This window comes from Falco naumanni, chromosome 8 (genome assembly GCF_017639655.2).
Source record: "Falco naumanni isolate bFalNau1 chromosome 8, bFalNau1.pat, whole genome shotgun sequence".
Taxonomy (NCBI): domain Eukaryota; kingdom Metazoa; phylum Chordata; class Aves; order Falconiformes; family Falconidae; genus Falco; species Falco naumanni.
In genome coordinates, this window is record NC_054061.1 from 30041081 (window position 1) to 30057613 (window position 16533).

At 39.6% G+C, this 16533-nt stretch overlaps 1 long non-coding RNA gene across 1 annotated transcript in view; it reads left to right on the forward strand.

Moving 5' to 3' along the window:
* The first annotated feature begins 6713 nt into the window (after window positions 1-6713).
* The window catches only part of LOC121092613, a 126529-nt gene continuing 116709 nt past the window's right edge, over window positions 6714-16533 (forward strand). Inside the window, exon 1 of the long non-coding RNA XR_005829350.1 lies at window positions 6714-6905. This is a non-coding gene — a long non-coding RNA (uncharacterized LOC121092613). The remainder of the gene's footprint in view (window positions 6906-16533) is intronic.

Genomic DNA, 16533 nt, shown 5'->3' on the forward strand with positions numbered 1-16533 from the left:
ACTAATATATCTCAAACAGTGTTAGGACTGTTGTTTTCTTACAGCCTTTGGGAAAGCATGGTGCTGAGTGCCAGTTTTGGTCTCTCTGGCTGCACGGGACCTGGTATGGTTGGGACCCACGGTGGTGACACTGATGCATTGTTTTCACAGGTGTCACTCTGGCCAGAGCTACTTGTGGGTACTGATTAACTGGGAGGGTGTGTGCTTTGGCAGGTAGAGTGGGTGACAGGACTGATGAGGTTGTTACTGGGTCCTCATCAAGGGATCGATGAAATACATGAAGGTAGATAGCGGGGAAGGTTTGTTCCCTCCTCAAGATCTCTCTGTGGCAGGAGCAGGAATTGGCCTGTTTGTAGCCAACTGAAGGTAGCAATAACAGTAGTTGCACCCCACAAGAGCTTCATACGGCAAGCACAAGAACAACTAAGAGTAAAAGCCTGGCAAAGGAGAACGTAGCCTGCCCAAGTCAGTTCATTATTTATTTTTCCTCTGCAAGGAGCAACACACGGGGAAGAAGAAGGAAGGTTATCTATCACAGAGAGACACAGATTATCATTTGGAGTGCAAAGGTGGAGATGGGCTTACATATGGCTGAGAGGTAGATGGCAGCTTTTGATCTTTGTGGTATCCCTGTGAGATCTCCTTTTTAATAGTGTTAATCACATTTGGTGTTAGGAGTGCCGTGTGCTCATTTGTTTGGGGGAACTACTTGGAACTGCTTGTTATATTGTGGATTTGCATAATACATTTACAGGCAATTTAAATAAAATTTAATTCTGATTTATGTAATCTTCTCTGAATAATTTTTTCTCTTAATAAGTTGATGTGCTGTTACCTCTGTGCCGCATAGCACAAGACTAAAGCTTCCAGCCAGATTCCTATCTCCATCTGGTGTGTGCACATGGGAGGACAGTTTATAAAGCCATCTGAAATAAAAAAAACTATGTATTTCTTATTTGCTCTTTTTCATCTGATTACCATCTCCTGTAACAAAGCAGGAGCTGTGAAATCCTGTGACTGAGGGATGAAGAAAGTGATTCTAAGTGCTTGCTCTTGATTTGGGAGGATGACCCTTCGTTTGGTGTGTAAAGGTGTCGGGACAGACCAGGACAAGGTTAAGTGAGTCAAAAGTGCAGGGCTGTATATCTGGCAGTCTCTGGGCAAGAATCTCTGATCTGACATGTACAAAAATGTAAGCGATTACTCCAATCCGATGGCCAGTTCATTGATTAAAAGGGCAAATGGGCTTTCATCCAGGAGTGCAGCAGAAAACAAACAGCTAGGCTAAAAAGCAAGACTATTTAACCATCTGAAAGAGCATGGAGCCATCACAGCTGCTGCAGAACCTGTCACAACTTGGCTGCCAAGAAGCCAGATGCTTGCATCAGAGGAATGTGTGTTTCACAAGCTGATACCTCTGCTTTCTGACATACAGCGACATGTCCGAGAAGGCAGGAGCAGAGTGCAAATTAGTCAGCCTCCCCATTAGGTACCAACCTTGCTGGAACACTGACACTTGTAGAAATACACATTTTCATCAGAAATAGATTATGTAAATAACCTTCTCCTCTTAATAGAGACCGCTTTCAATAACCAGCAGGGGACCACTGTCCATATGTGAACTTAAACACTGCATAAGTGATTTAATGATTGGATCCACTGGAATCTACATTTGCAGAGGCTTACCCATCTGATTAAGGATATACAAAAGCCCTTGAATGCACATTGGTTTTGGGCCTGCTCCAGAATCCACTAATGCCATTGATTTCAATTAACTCTGGATAAGGTCACTGGTGGCTGAATCAATTGCTTGATTCCAGAAACAACAGGAAAGGCAAAGAAAGAATAATGGCTTAACTCATGGAATTAATGAGACCCAGTCCTATATACTTATATTTAGTAATCATATGTAAAATGTTTCTAACTTCTCATGTAAGTCAAAAATCCAGCTTCTGCCTACCTTTTCTGTTTCAAGTGGCAACACTCAAAACAGACCTTGTATGATTTGCTTAACATCATATTTTACAATGAGGCAATTCATAGTGAAAGCCAGTGTCCTTTAAAGACATCTCATCATTTTTTTCCAATGAATGCTTTTCATAGAATTCTACTGAAGCAAAAATTATGGAACTGAAAAAGATTTAGGAGTTGATTGCAAATGGCTGGAAAAATCATATATGCTCATTGTAGTTCTCAGCTCATCTGAAAAGGTTAGATAAAACATTTCATTTTAGCCATTCTTTTTCTTATGTGTCAGAATAGGGTGTCAAGGCTTCGTCCTGACACTTAAGGACAGGATTTCCCATAGTGTAGGAGGTGAGTTAGAGTAAATGTTTCTAAATAAATGTCTTCCAGGAGGTAGAATATCATCTTTTTAGCTGCTGGAGTGACAGGTACCAGGCAGCATGCAGCTCATTACAGAAAGCGGTCCAGGAGCTCTTGGAGGGGGGACCGTGGCAGTGCCAGGCATCAAACACAACTGAAAAGGACAAACCAGACTGATAATATCCCATGACCCCATATGTAGCAGAATGGCCAATCAGAAGGCAGTTATTGTTGTTATATGTTATTTGCTGCTTTCTGTGAACCTTAAATTCATAAATGTGACAGAGGAGAGAGCTATTGTTTGTTCCAGCCATAAAACCTGCCTTTGCTAAAGACCTTTCCCCTATTCTTGACATGCAGGGGAGGTAAAAAGCTTTGAAAAATCACCTGGTAAGGTTAAAAACCAAACTATCTTTGTGATCAAAAGCTTACCAGCCTGATCAAAACGCTTCAACTGAAGGCCCTTTTTGACAGGGAGTATCCAAGGAGATTCATACACCGCCCCCACACACTTCCTTTTATTCTCTCCACATATCTTTACTTGGTTTACTTGTTTATCCTCTCTGCCAGCTACCCCAGGCTCAGGAAAGTGTTTACTGTGCTAACTTGTGATGATCCCATATGCTTGTAGGTATGTGTTTTGTAAGACATGCTTAGCTGTGTTGGTAAAACTAAGAATAATAGTAAATTTCAAAGAGCATTTTGCTCTTCAGTACTCTGGTGTCATTCGAGAGAAATTTCTGTGATATTTTAGGAATGAGCTCAAGACTTCCAACCACGTGCAACTCCAAGGAGGGCAAATTCTGCAGCCTGAGATGTATTTTACTGGTTTTTAAATTTATCCTCCAGTGATCTGAGTATTTATGGTAGGATAAAAATATAACAGCTTAGGATTGTATTATATTATCTTATATTGCAATCTGTTGGGATTTCAGTGTTCTACAATTTAGTCCTCCTAGACTAAACTGCTCTTCAGTCTGTCAGCTTGTCTGTCCTTGCCCCATGTGTAGTATCAGAAGGTAAAACAAGATTTTTATGTGGCCCACAGGCTCATCTGAAGCTGTACTGAACCACACAGGACTTGCAGCACAGTTAGACATCCCTCAGGGGAAATACTCGTAGCTCTTACCATCTCCCTTTTAACTTGTCAGCCTGTGAGGCTGATCACCTTGTGCTGCAGCTTTATGGGTCTGTAATGAGACAGTTGATCTGGAGGCACTTGTGTCTGAGCCATTTTCTGCTCTTGTGCTGGTGAGAAGCAAACACACACCTTGGGCATGTGTGACTGCGGGAACTTCTGCGGTGCTTCAGGAAAAGTGTTGAGCAGTTTAAGTGACTTGATCCCACCTACTTATTGTATTTTCTAAGAAGATCAAACCTTTGTTTTGGCTTCTTCAGTGAGGAGGAACTTTCTAAGTTACTAATAAAGAAAAATCAAATGTGGACAGTGAACCTGAAGGTAGTATGGATTTTGTGTTAGTATGAGACACTGGGTCTTTAACAGATCCTGGCTATACTGCTATGGGTTAATTGACAAACTTTACTAATAGCTGTGTGTACTTAATCAGTTTGCTATGCCTCATCTTACCTGGTTGCCTATCAAAAATGAGGCAGTATGAAGCTGAATTATTTCCTCAGATGCATGACTGTTCAACCTACTGCATGTCAGTCCAGGTGCAGCTACTACAGCTCATCACTTCAACTTCTCTCTTTTCACTCAACCTGTAGCTAGTCAAGGACTGAATTCTGTTGTGAATCTTGTTCTAACAAAAGCCATGGTATTTCTGCCAAAAATAAGCTGTATCTGCACAGCCAGTAGTTATATCTTATGATGACTTAGAATAGAAATCAGATGGATAAATGCACTGACAGGGTGAGCTAATGGCCACTCCCTTAATAAGGGCTGTAATTTGAAGAACGCAGAATCTGTTTGTCCACCCGCATGGGAATTCCTCTCTTGGGAAGAATAACTGGCTGGTTAAACCCACAAATCTCAATGCTTGTTTTATTGCACATTTATTTTTACAAGATCAAGCAGTTCTGAAAAGGACTGAGATAGAACTTACCTGGAAGTCTCTGAAAAATTGCTTTCAGGCAATTAAGTCACTGCCTCTGCAGTGCTGGCTGCCCACAGAGGTGGGCAGTGTGTATGCTGTCCTTATCCTGCTCACCTAGGTGTGCTTAGCGTGGAAATGCGTTAATATGTAGAAAGTTTAGTAAGATGTAAAATTTGCGAAATAATACAAATTCTTCCTGGGAACAGGCTGCAGTTTTCCTTCAGGCTTGTGCTTTTTTAATTCATTAAACATTTGCCTTTTTTGATTAATTCGGTGGTTTCCTTGTTTTATTAATCTATGCACTCTTCCTTTCTTCTCCATGTGCATGTGTCTGCATTAGTGTCACAGGACAAGGCAGTTTTGTTATTGAGAGCTGGAGTGTAACTTGTGTTTTGCAATTTTATAAATACTTCTCTAACGGCAGGTGAAAAAAATAATTTTATCCTTGGTCTGAGAAAGCATACTGCAAAGCAGCATTTGGTTTAAACAAAATCTAATCCTTCTGCTGATCTTATGGATGGGCTTGTTCCTGCTGAGATGAACTGAAGCCCTATGGAGTTGTATATGCGAGGACACAGCCCTGTTCGCATTTGTTTAAATAGAGTAGCTGCTCTATGGCATTTGTGAAGCTGGTATTAAAGCTGTATGTTTTGAAATTCATGTTATTGCATATTATATGTTAGTCCTTATTACTCCCATAGCCCACTTCATCTTCAAAGTATTTTGAAGACTTCCTGGATCAGGCCAGCAAGCTCTTAATGAGCAAGATATAAAACCTTGCTGACTGCAATGGAAGAGAAACGCAGCCCTGTATGTTTGAGCCAGAGCAGTAAATATAACTCGTAGTTGCGCAGCATGGTGTTCCTTGTGTGCTACAGGCTGATTAGCCACAGGAATAAATGTAGGGAGATTTATAACAGACATCCTTCAAAAGCACAAACTTAGGTTTTAGAGGCGGCAAGCGGCAGAGGTAATGATTGCTTATGTGAGAGGTTCTAGCTAGCTCAGTGGCACTATGTCAGCAGGGTATTGCTGCCACTCAGGGCAAACAACAAGAAAATCAGGTGCTCTGTCATTAGGGTCACACAATTTTTTTTAATGGTACCCTTGCAGGCAAAAGCAAGATTTCAGCTGGTGTTGACTGCTGTTGTTCAGGTATGTTACTGCATCTAGCTTGATTTACATCAGCTGAGGATCTGACCCAAGATTGATTTGCTCTCTGTAAATACAGGCATAATTTGGGCTGATGCTGTTGTGTAGCAATTCAAAACAGAGTAAAAATTTGGCTTCAGCTCATCACTGAGCTTAAGTTTTGGTTGTTTTGTTGTTTGTGGAACATGCAGTCTAGGGTGTTTCCCAATATTGAAGCTTTGTGTATAAGCACGCACAGATAACAGAGCTTAGTCTGTCACAAACCTTGGTGGTATCCTTCCAGCGTTTTAAGTCCTGACTTGAAAGGACTGAATTCTGAGAAATCAAGGCACAGAATCCCAGCCCCTCTCATTCAGCAGGAACTCTCAGTGACAGAAGATAAGATTCAGATTAGTAGCTGAACTAGCTGTCAAGTGCATACCCCATGCCTCGCTGGGAACTCAGTGTGTGTTTCAGCTCCAAAGTGATACTTAGTCTTGGACCTCCACCTCTGAGAAGGAAAGGTCAGTATTTGTGCCCTTAGTGCCTAGCAAATAACTATGTTTAATGCTGTTTCTTGCTTTCTCATATTTTCATCTTGGGAAAGTAAAAATGTTTTCTTCAAAACACATTGTAACTGAAGTTGAGCTGTCTTAAATCTTGCAAAGATCCTAGTCTACAATATGTAACTTTGACAATTAGGAATGAGTTGAAACTTTCAGCTTACTAAAGTCCTCTGTTCTGTGCTTTAAAATCTGTGCAAATTTTCAGCCCTAGTTACATATTTTAAAATAAACAAAAGAATTAGGAAAATTCAGGGGTAAATTCTGAAAAGGGCGCTGCTGGCATTGTTAATTTTCCTTTTTCTCCCTGTGCTCTTTCTGTGTTGAAGCTGTTCAAGTTCTTACTTTTCTGCTTTCCCTGCAAACACTGTTTATTCATTCTAAGAAAACATCAGTTGGGTAAACAGAAGTATTTATATGTGTAGCACTGCAACTCCGACTAAGATGCAAATTGTGCTGCAGGGAAGATAGCTTGTGCTTTTCTTTCCCCTTTGCTTTTCTTTTTTGACAGTCGGTTAATAAAGACTCAACAATAAGCAGCTGCCTGTGATGTCATTTGGGACTTTGTCCACAGAGCTTGTATTTACAAGTACTGAGCAACTACATAGCAGCAGCAAACCCAACTATCAGCAAACTTTATGTCTGCTGTTAGTGGAGGACTTCAGTAGCGCTGTGGATGGTGTAGAAAGCTAACTCTGTTCTTCTAACCACAGACTTTTAAAGCTTGGTAAATAAACACTGGATAAACTCAAGAGAATTTCTGCACTGCAAAGACTTCTTACGCTTTTGAGTTCTCCAGGGCTGGCATGTTTTGACTGAACTGCTGCAAGTAAGACTTTTGCTGTTTTGGTGTTTTTATCATCTCTGTAATGCTTATTTTCTTTAGGAGTGTGTCAGCATTGCTATTTGTAGTTTTGCTTTAATTAAAAGAGCAGCAAGTATGTAGTTATTAGGAGTAATTACAAGCCATGCATCTGAGTATGGTTGAGCAGCAGAGTAAAGGACAAATGAAAACTTGATTCTGGCTTTTGTTTGCATGAGATTATGCTGAAGTGGCTCTCTTAATTTAAGTGATGAAATTCTAGGATTCTTAAAATCTCATGAGAACTGTCATTACCTGAACAAAAAACAGTCTATCTTAAGATTGTTCTTTTATCATTTCACAGTATTTATTTGAATATTCAAAATTACTTTGAATTTTTAATATGATTTCCTTATGGTTTTTAGTACAGTTGTCTTTAAAAATTGTTTTGCTTCTTATACAGGTATTGATTTAAAGCAAAAATTGACTTTTTTTAATTTTTAGCCCCTGTTCAACTGCTGGAGGTATATAAATTTAAAAGAAACAATCATACAGTGCTTTGAAATCTGATGCCTTTTGGATAAAATGAGTTGTCAATTATGTGAGAAAGTAATTTTTGTTTTGAGTGTTTGCTAGAAATCCAACAAATCCTGAAACATTAGAGCCGAAACACTAGTACACTGCTAACTGCTGTGAAAAAAACTGTTTCTATGCTGCCTGCTGTTTGTGGGACAGAACTATGTTTCTGACCACTGATTAACTAATTTTCAGGACAACTAGCTGCGATTGTCATGGAATTATTCACATTTTACAGAGGGAGAAACTGGCCTGTAGATATGATTTATTAAAACTTAGTTTACTCACTTCAAAAGCTGGTAACAAACCCCAGGTCTCCTGCTTCTCATTTCAATCCTTCACCAGAAGCCCATTCTAAATCACTGCAATTTCAGTTGTAGTGGCTTTTCCAGGGTGTAACCTGATCACAGTACCGTGTATGAAGAACTCTTTTATTACTGTTTACCTCTATTTAATGATCTGTCTTTGTGGAGACAAAGCACATTTCTCAAGAACGAAAGCAGAAAACTATGGCAACTATATGAGGGTAAGTCAGTACAAATCAATCGTATAGGAATTGGAGGATTCCTCCTGAATTATTAGCGCTATTGATTTTGGTTTGCTTTTCTTGCTGCTGGCTTTGTTTACAAGGCCTCTGGTCCTACACAGCAACAGATTTTCAGGGCTTCCTATTAAAGTTTGGGTGGCTACAACTGCAGATGCCCCTCTCAAGTGACACTGTTTCTACAGCAGTTCAAAACCTGTCTGTCTCCTCTTTTGATGTTATAATGTGGCTTGGCACATCAATATATTGTGCAACTTAGGAGCCATTGTTCTGTCTTTGGAATCGAAGCATATTCTCCTGGGGGAAAACCCCAAACCCCATAAATTTAGCTATGTGCTGATGCCATGCAAATGGAAAAGGCTTTTGGGGTTTTAAATAGGTGCTTAAATAAGAGCATAGTTTTATTCTTAAGTGTTCATCCTCCTTACTCAGCAATAGCATAAATGAAAAGTTTGTGTCTTCTTTAAAAGACCTTTTTGTAGCTTGGAAGCTTCCACTGAGCATAAGAGTGAAGAGCAGAGAATTGTGATAGAGCCTTTCCCTGGGGAGAAGGAATGGATTTAAGGTTAGATGGTTTGATCCCTATCATGCTGACTCCTGTGGGCCAGTCTTTCCTTCCCTCTATCACCTTGTGGCCAATAATGATGATCTACTGCTGTGAACTGATAAGAGTATTTACAATTGGAAAGTCTTCAGGTATCCTGTTGGCAAATGCCTACAAATTCTTCAAGATAATTAGAACAAAACCAGATAAAAAAGAAATGCTCAGGTGCCACTTGTCTTTATCACTTAAATTAATTTTAAGTGCAAGTCCTAATTGTACAAATGTGAATTTTGCTGCTTTTTTAGAAAACTTCATGCACTTCTCTGCTATTGTTCTAGTGCCTGAGTTGTGTTTAAGTGTTTAGAGGCTTAGATTTAAACAAGTAGAAATCCTGCCTCAGTAAACGTAAAGTGGTAGGGTACAATTCCAGTTCCACTTCAGTCAAGAGGAAATCTTCAGCTAATTACCTTAAGAGCAGAAGCAGACTCTCAAAACCTGATGAGCCCAGAGGCATTTGATTTTCATTCTCTTCTCTTACATTTCCCTTTTCACATTTACATTTTCTTTCTTGTATTCCAGTGTAGCAAATTAGGACATAGAGTGAGCTCACTTTTCAGCAGAGGGATCCCCTGGCTGAATTTTCCCTGGGTCTGAGAAATCTGCCCAAGGATACCGCACATAATCCGATAACATTCTGGGATGGCATTAAAGGGGACAATTGCCAACAGAATGTCAATTCTTTGGGCTTTCTCGCCATCTGAAAAGAAATGGAATAAGTGCAGACTCCAGCCTGTCTTCGTCTGACAAGTGGGACTGAGGTTGGGATAAAAGCCACAGAACAAAGGTGCCAAAGGGAAGCACAGTTGGCTGAGGAGCTTAGCACAGCACAGCCAGGGCCAAATGTGGCACCATGCTCTGCAGCTCCTGTGTGCTTCTGCACGTGTTCAGCTCCTGGCAGGATCAGAGTTATGCTTACAAAAAATCCGTGCCAAAGCTGCCAGAACACCTTCAGAAGTTGTAAAGTCTAGTATGCCGTTTTATTACTAAAGCAGGATAAATGTACAATGTAAATAGAACATGAACCATTAACACTTGTAATACTCTGTTCTGTACTGTCTAGTGATACCACTCATGGAGCATGCAGAAACCTGAATTACATTAGGTATTCCCTGATGGTTACATAAATTAGTCATGATGTTTCAAGGATGAAAAGTTAGGTACCTATTGTGTGAAAAATACTTGGAAATCTTTTACGATTCCATTGACTGCCATTCAGGTGAATCAGATAAACGTGGTTTGTACAGCAGCAGTGCTTTTTGGAAACTGGCAGTAACGTTGTCTATGGACTACGAATGATGCAGACCCTGACGAGCAGGTTGGATTATAAAGCAGTGGATAAAAATTATGTTGCTGAAATATGGTCTATTAGTATTGACACACAGCAAGAACAAATGCTACTGTTAAACCGCATGTTTGATAAGCCTTCCACAGGACAACACTATTTGTTTTCCAGACCTAAACTAGCCTCAGATAGTGTGTGCACACAATAAGCCTGTGCAGAATCAAATACATGTCACAAATTATTTTCTTTGACAGTGCTAATTGATTATTATAATTCATTGTTATCTAAATTGTTAAATTCAACAGTTTACCGCATCCTTTTGTTTCTTTGTTGCTCAGACTTAATACAAATAGGAAGAGTTAATTACTGCATGCAACAACAGAGGCGAATTTCATTGTCTGTTTCACTTTGATTGAAGCTGTGTTGAAGCACCACCATGGATTTTCAGTAATGGTGGAGAAAAGAAGGAAGCAGGAATTCTTTTGCAGTAAAGTTGCTTTTTGGTGGTAGTTAATATTTGTATTTTGAATGGTATTCTTTTTGCAGCTGGATTATATTGTGCTTGCTTTGCCTATGCTAAGTATTACCCAATTGTACAAACTGAAATCATATGTGTACATTCATTCTGTTGAGAATCAGTGGCACTCCTTGAGGAACACAGCACAATCTGACATGAGTAAAAGGATTGCATTTGCTTCTAAAATTACTTAACTCCACTAGAAAGGAGCACTTGGCGCTTTTTTTTTTTTTTTTTCCAGTGCTCTGGTGATGGCCAGAGCTGCATCTGCTGGGTAAAATGAAGTAGTGCTCTCAGCAAGGGAACTCTAGGTAGATTAAGTGATGGCTTAATTTATGCAAATTTCTAAGGCTCTGATCTACGCTGTTGTCTTCTAAGATTTGGTGTAACTTCGCTATAAAATACTGCTCTGAAGTGATCTGGCAAAATGGTTCATAGTGAGAAGATTTTGGGGGGTTATTTTGCCAGTAGAGGGCCGTGTTAAACTGGATAAAACAACTCCTCCTGGTCTCACGTTTTCAGTGAGTAGCAGCTTAAAGCATATGGTTGTTTTCAAGGACAAAATGAGTAAATAATTGCATTTTTTAGAAGGTACTGAATGATTAATTATTTAAAATCAGAGTCACATTGCTTTTACAGTACAACACAGTTCTGTGTTGGTCTAATTAGACTGATTTCTGGTCTTTAAAATACATCATACCTACCTGTTTATTCTAAGCTGTTCAAGGTTGATAGATTCAGCCGTAATAAGTCATTAAGCTGACGTGATATACAGCAGCAGCATGTGCTTTTGCTATAATGACACGAATGAGAAAAGAATTGTTTTTCAGAGGTATGGTCCCATTTGTTTTTGATGTGGCCTCTAAACTAGCAGTCATTATTCAGGCTCTAGTGCTGCAGGAGTTGACCTTTGGCAAAATATTTTGTTATCCTCAATCTTTTATACAGGCCTTTTGTGAACTCTGCACAGCTCTCATTTTGCTGATTGCATTTAAAGTCATTTATTGCACAGTGTTTGCCCTTCTAGCAGATGTTAAAGGATTCCCTGCCTCCCCCTTAAAGGCTACTCCTCTGCAGCATCTAATTATAACCTACACAAAAGATTAACAGATGTTATAATTGTCTTTACTCATTGATTAAATAGTTTCTGCATGATTTGCTCTCTCTTCCCCTCATTGCTGATTTGTGAGGTCTTTCTGGATGAGTCTTATGCATCTGCAATTTGTTAACAGTGGCTGTCTTCAGTTTTTAAGTTTTTGGGTTTGTGGTTCAGTTTGAGCAGGTTATAGATGTTCTTCTGGACAACGTGACAGAAACATGTTAAAAATGAGTGTGTGAATGCTTGCTTTGATTCCACACCTTCCTGTTTTTCCTCTTCCTTTTCACCACTGAGTCTGAAATGTATGTAAAAAGCAGACTGATTTAAATGCATATAAACTGGAGACTGGAGGGGTAACTGCTGAGATTTTCTTAGTAGTTTTCAGTTGCCACTTACAGAGGATGTTAGTGACTGAGGAAAAACAGTTTAAGAAGAATGTTCCTTGTAGGACAAAAATTCTAGTAGGACTTTCCTAGTAGGACCATTACAAAACACTGTGTTTGCATGGGTTTTTTTGTGTGGTTCTTTCCTCTTTTTCACCTTCTCACAAAATTGAAGTTACTCAATTCTTGAGCTAACCAACCTCTTCTGTGTTGTGTTCCCCCACTGAGATGAGGGCTCTTTTCTGGGGTGGATGCATAGCCCTTCTCCTACAGCACAACAGCGCTAAGGCTGGCAATGGATGGCCTACACATCTTTTCACATTTTGAACTAGGTTGGACTAATATTTCTTTTCAAAGAGGTGAAACATCTTGCACATGTATTTTCACTACCAGGGATTCACTTGTACTTAATTTTCCTTCCCTGTTTCGCTTCTATGTAACGTTTTCCTTACTTGTTTCATTGACGCAGATATGAGTCATTGTCGAGTTCATGAAGATTTCCATGATAGTCTCTGAACGTCCCACAATTCTACGAAGCTGCATCTGTCATAGGGCCTCAGCCTGAAGTGGGCTGCCTTGCTTAATTTAGAGTTAGTGTAAGAAGAAAGCAAAGTCAATGGAGAACATTTTCTCACACATTCTCTGCCAAAACCTCAGAATGGGTTAAGGAAGAGAAACAGATTAAAGGTTTGAGGCTTGAATTATGGACTTGGTTATTCAAAAGCCATAAAACATTGTGCTGGCCCCTCGTCCATCCCCCAAATCCTACTGAAATATAAAACTGTTGCCTTGATTCCTAGTCAGAGAAACCACCTTGTGTTGAGATCGGATATACCTTCTCCTATCAAACCCCTTTTTGTATTTTTGGGTACCAAAAATACTTGTTCTGTGTGGATGTCTGGGAACATTGACTCAATTTATGCAGATTCTTGGATATGTGGGACATCCTGAGTGATTCTGCTTTCTTGATACTGTCTGGATATATATTCTCTTCACAGTGAACACCATACATAGCGCTGGCTGTGAGATTTTGCAATATAACTTAGAAGGCTCTAGGTTTTTATCAGTGTTTAAAAGTTTATCTTTTACTTAAAATTCATGAGTTTTATTAGCCTGAATAATAGTCTCTGCAGCACACAAAAGCGTTTCTCTGGGGATTCAAAACTGCTCTAGAAACAGAGGTACTTTGTTTGTGGAATTAACAAAGAACACTGTATCCTCCTTGTTTTTAAATGACATCTCAGTGCTCCTGAATACTTTCCATTTATGAGCTGGGGGGAGCAGATTATAGGTTTGTAATAAGAAAATTCCAGGGTGCCAACTGTGCTTGCAAAGTGTATTTTAATTATAAAGACACCTGTCCACTATAAACTTGTAATATTTCATAGAGGTCACTGAACAGCCAGCTGATGGAAATTACTTTTATTCAATACCAACCTGGTCTGAGTTTGAAACATTGATGCAGAGATGAAAGGCTAAAATCCCAATTACCAATAGTCAGATCTATCCAATCCCCATGCCAAGCTGGTGGTAAAAGGCCCAGGTGCTTTTTGCAGTTACACATGAGAAACATTTAGAAATTACTAAAAGTTCAGCTAAATTGTTAGGGATTTTTAACATCTGCTGCTACTGAAGGAAAATATTAAAGTGAAACATGGTCTAACGCTTTAATAAACAGCTCTCTGTTATGTCACTGGCTGTTAAACCTAACATTTGAGAATAAGATCTTAAACTTTACTTTGAGGTTGCACAAGTAAATGAAAGACAGTACCAAATGAACTGAAGAGACAACAATAGCGTGATCTCCAAATTCTGGGGTTGGTTATTCTCCTTGTCTCTCCGCTTGACAATCTGTAGACTTGTCTTGTATTTAATTATGTGCCTTTCCTAAAACTAGTAACTTCCTTCCCTTAAGCTGCAATTCTGTCATGGTGTTATTGATTGGGAATACATCACAATGTTCATAGGAAACTATTTCTGTCACTTATATTTACCAATCTTTAATCAAGTGAATTGCTTTTCTTCTCGATTACCACAAAAATCTTGTCACAAGAAAAAGCTTTAAACAAACATTGATAGGAATTTATCAACTAGATGATAGTTTTTGGCACGGCCCTGAAAGAGGAATGGTTCATAAGGTACAACGCCATGGGCAGCACGACAATGCAGAGACAGGTATATACCACAAACCCTAGGTAATATTTTCCTTGCTCTTGGCAGGGAGGTGATCTTCCTGATGGGTTCTGTCTCCCTAGCAAAGCACTAAAGTCTCAGTTTTAGCCACTGGCTATTGTCTGTTGTGGTAGCAGGTTATACTTTACCTTATTTCCCTCTACCTGACCTCCAGGCCTGTATCCTGTGTGTTACAGGGGAATTCTGAGCTTGGCTTCACAGTTCAAGGGTTTATAACTCCAGGTAGTGTATTTGAAGCCCACCACACCCCTGGCAGATGTATCTAACTTCACCAGCAGCAGTAGGAGACTAGATCCCCTTAGCTCCTTTCATACTTAGCTGCAATGGGGGGCTCACCCAGGTGTGAGGCAAAGCTTAAGATTTAACTCAGAGGCTCCTCACCCAAAAAGATAGGAAGGATGTGACACCTTCTTGTGGGTTTAGGACACACCCTTGGGCAAGAAGTCCCATCAAGACCCCACCTGGCTTTCTTCTTTCACCTTCTTGGAGTCCTGTTTAGAGGTTCTCTTCTCTGGTAGCTCCAGGTAACGGCACTGTGAGCCAATAGGGAAAACCAAAGGGGAACAGCACTTAAGGCTGTAGCGTCCTGCTTAAGACCTCCAACTATTAAAGAAAAAAGGCCTAATTATTATTTTTTTGTGAATGCTGCTTTAACGCTTCCTGGTTTGCCCTGCAGGGGAGCCAGGTTTAAATCTGTAGAGGGAGTAGATGTTATCTGGCTCATTGCTTACATAGTTGCTTTCAGCTGGTTGGTGGCAGGATCTTCTCTGCCTCTGTTGGGTTTAATTCTTGTTCTAGTTTCATTTCTGCAATCAGATTGATTTTGACAGAATGCCCAAGATGTGAATGAGAACCAAGTGTCTTCTGCTGTGTTGTGCAGAATTTGGAGAAAGAATCATTCCCCTGTTTGGGTGCGTCGTGATGTACACATCTGGTAGACAGGGAAGAGTAACGATACAAAGCAGCAGTACTAATAGAAAGTTTCACTATTAAAGCCTTTGACAAAGAGGAATTATTCTGTAAATGGCACTTATATACTATATATTATTACTTTCACAGTATAGTGGAGAAACTGAGACAGCGGGAGTTAGTGAATCAACCTAAACCACCCACTCGAGCAGGGATCCAACTCAAAATATGGGCAAACACTTAGGGCTTATCTGAAAAGAAGCAAATACACTTTATTCCTTGCTTATGTCCAAAACTGGTCCTCCTCCCTCACCCTCCTCGATTAGTAAACCTGATGCAGAACAAGATAGTTTAAAAGGTTATATTTAATCTTTAAATGTGCTTTCAAATTCAACGCAGATCATTTAGAACATGCAAGTGTATTAACTCTTTTCCCTTCCCCACTCAAATACTGGGTGGTTTTTTTTCAGCTGAAATTCAAGCTACACAGTAGTATTGAACAACTTTGATTATTTCAAGACTTAGTCTTAAAAGCTCTACCTAAATCTGCACAGCATTACTTTCAAGAACTAATTTGGGTGGGGAAAGTCTTATTTGAGGCATTAATATGAATTCTATAAGAAAAAGTGGACAAATAATCTTGTGCCAACCCAACTGTTGCTACTGCAAGCAAAAATATCTGATTTTCGTGAATGATGAACATCTGAAATGTTGATTTAAAGGGGGTATGGGGGGACTTGTGCCACTTCCTGTAGTTTAATGATTTTTACTTTGCATTCTAAATGGACAGATGCTTGAGAGAGAGACTAGAGAATTTTAATAGTATGCCTCCTCTTTTTCTAATATTTTCTGGATAGTACTGTATCCATAATCCCAATGTGTCGTATTATTATCTGTGATAGCAGAGTCTATGTTCTCTCCCATTTCGCTTGGTAGAACTGAGTGCAGATGAGTTAGACTGGTGGAATGGCATAAAACATAGGAGAGTTATGAACCTTTTAAGTAGGAAATTCATGAATGTTTTTTAATTTACATTTTTATTATGTTTCTGGCAGACGGAAGAATTAGTAATCAGTGTGTGACAGCCAGTCTTCACACTGAGAAACTGGAGTAAGCGCTGCCAGTACCTGACTACATGGGGGAAGGACAGAGTAGCTCTTTCCCCCACCGCACAGCAAAAGCCTTTCACTCTTAATTGTGTCTAATGTGGATTACCATTAGATGTATATGTATGTGTTTGTGTGTGTGTATACTGCAATGTATAAGGAAAGACACTGAGAAGAAAGGGAGAGAAGGCTCTTTTCTTCCACATCAGGGTCTTCAAACAACTCATTCCTGGCAGCATCCTCACTTTCAGTATATTTTATTGTACTTTATCCTGCCTTATTTTTTTACATGACAAGTGTTCCTTTGATTCTCTGGAAATCAATCTGTATTGGATTTCACTTTAGGTAATTTCTTCAGATACTCAGCATCATTTCCCCCAGTTTATTTCTTTTCAGCCTGTTGTCAATAACCTAATCAATTCCTCACTGTCTCTAGTGTTAG